The sequence below is a fragment of the Eumetopias jubatus genome, unplaced genomic scaffold (assembly GCF_037043125.1).
Source record: "Eumetopias jubatus isolate StellerSeaLion01/CBP00866 unplaced genomic scaffold, mEumJub1_p1.0 scaffold_10, whole genome shotgun sequence".
Lineage (NCBI taxonomy): Eukaryota > Metazoa > Chordata > Mammalia > Carnivora > Otariidae > Eumetopias > Eumetopias jubatus.
This window is the reverse complement of record NW_028274816.1, coordinates 78516915-78518937: the sequence shown is the minus strand read 5'-3', so window position 1 is coordinate 78518937 and position 2023 is coordinate 78516915. Positions and strand designations below refer to the sequence as shown.

General features: G+C 46.7%; 1 non-coding gene across 1 annotated transcript; it reads right to left on the bottom strand.

Annotated features, from left to right (window-relative positions):
* Window positions 1–1658: 1658 nt before the first annotated feature.
* Window positions 1659–1787, bottom strand: LOC114204144 (small nucleolar RNA SNORA65). The gene has a single exon (XR_003608125.1). It is a non-coding gene; the product is annotated as a small nucleolar RNA SNORA65 (small nucleolar RNA).
* Window positions 1788–2023: the final 236 nt, after the last annotated feature.

The following is a 2023-nucleotide window of genomic DNA, read 5'->3' as shown; positions in this document are numbered from 1 at the left end:
GGACCCTGGGATCATGACCTGAGCCGAAGGCAGACACTTAACCATCTGAGCCACCCAGGCGCCCCTTCCTGGTTATTTTTAATCCTGCAATCTCGAGTTTTCCCAGAGATCTCGGAGTCTGAGCGAGCTTGCACCAGTGGTTGTTGTGGCGTTCTGTTTCCCACAGCTCCCCCTTTCTTTTTTCAAATTAGCCGCTGTCGTAAGCACTCTGTGATGGAGATTTGGGGCACTCATTTGTTTTTTGAGGATACAGTATCCAGGATCCAGACCCCCATACAGGCCTGGAGATGGATGGAATCCATACTGCGCTGAGGCGCATGTCCCCACCGCTAACATAGCCAGGAACAAATGTTCAGGGCTTTTGGTAGATCTGGTCGTCTCCAGGACTCGCTCCGCCCTCTGAGTGAGGGTCTTCAGTTGCCCCCAGGTTGGAGGTGTTGTCGGAGGCAATTTTCGTTTTCGAGGTCTCTTCAAGGAAAGTGTTGCCATCTCTCGGACAGGGGGCTGGGTAGTCAATCCCTGCAGCGGCTGAGAGACCTCTTATGTTGTCTTCATCGCCAGTCCTGGGCCGGACTTTCCGAAGAGGTACCCAAATTGCTCGATCTGGAATGACACAAGCATTAACTGGGGCCTTGGGTAATTAGTTTCCCGGGCAACCAATTATTTTCCTCAGTTTTTATCCACACGGTGCATCCTGAGTTGAGACTGAGGCTGGCGAGAAATGTTTGTCAGCTCTGGTATATGGTTCTCCTTGGGGTAAATTTAGAAAATTTAAAATAAATAAGGTTTGTGCCATGATGTCTTGGGGGAGGGTTCCCCCTTTCTTTTTTGAAATAGTTTTACGGAGTTGTTTTTATAAGAAGCCGGAGTAGTTGTTTGGATTTTCTCCGGGGCTATTATAAGACCAGCAGAAGTCAAATGTTGGGAAGCGGCCTGATACACATCTTGTAATTCGGTTTCAGTTTGTGACACCAGCAAAATATCATTCATATAATGAATGATATAGGATCGAGGATAATGATCTCTTACAGGTCTGAGGACCTGGCCAACATAATACTGACACATGGTAGGAGAATTAGTCATGCCTTGTGGCAAAACTGTCCATTGGTATCGTCTCATTGGTTCCTTATTGTTAGTGCTGGGAAGAGAAAAGGCAAATTTCTCCTTAGATCTATTATTATCAATGGCCATTGTTTGGGAATGGCTGTAGGAGTAGGTAACCCAGGCTGCAAGGCGCTCAGAGGCTCCATGATGGTGGATTAACAATCTGAAGGTCTATTAAGAGCCTCCACTTACCTGATTTCTTTCTTTCTTTCTTTCTTTTTTTGAAGTGAACATAACCTCAAGATTTTATTGTCTTCATAACATTAACAAAATATGAAGCTTAGAACTGGATCACTTGGCCCTTTCTCCTTATCTCCTCCCACTTCAAAATGCTTGCATCTCTTAATAGCCCGCATTCTCTTAGATCTGCAATTGGGCTCAACACACTCAAGCCTCAGCCCAATCTTCTTGGTAGTTTTAGCCTTTTTCCGGAAAATCGGCTTAGTCTGCCGACCAGAGCCACTGTGCTTCCTGTCGTAACGCCGCTTTCCCTGGGCATAAAGAGAATCTTTGCCCTTCTTGTACTGTGTCACTTTGTGGGGCTGGTGCTTCCGGGCTGTTCCCATGCTTTCGGCACAGAGTCATCCACATGAAGAACAATGCTGTTTCCTAAACTGGGGTTTACTATCAGCTCACCACTGGATTGCACCAGCCAACAGAAACTGATCGGGTGCAGTGGCGGGTGACTGGCTGATTTCTTTCTGATAACAAAAACAGGAGCGTTCCAAGGAGATTGCGAAGGCTCTATATGTCCTGCCTGCAATTGTTCTTGAATAATTTGTTCTAAGGCCTGCAATTTTTCTATCGGAAGGGGCCATTGAGGAGTCCAAACCGGGGAAGAAGTTTTCCATGTTATTTTAATGGGGACAGGGCTCTTCTCCTCAATGGCCCCTAGGAAAAAGGGTAACCCAGTCCAGCC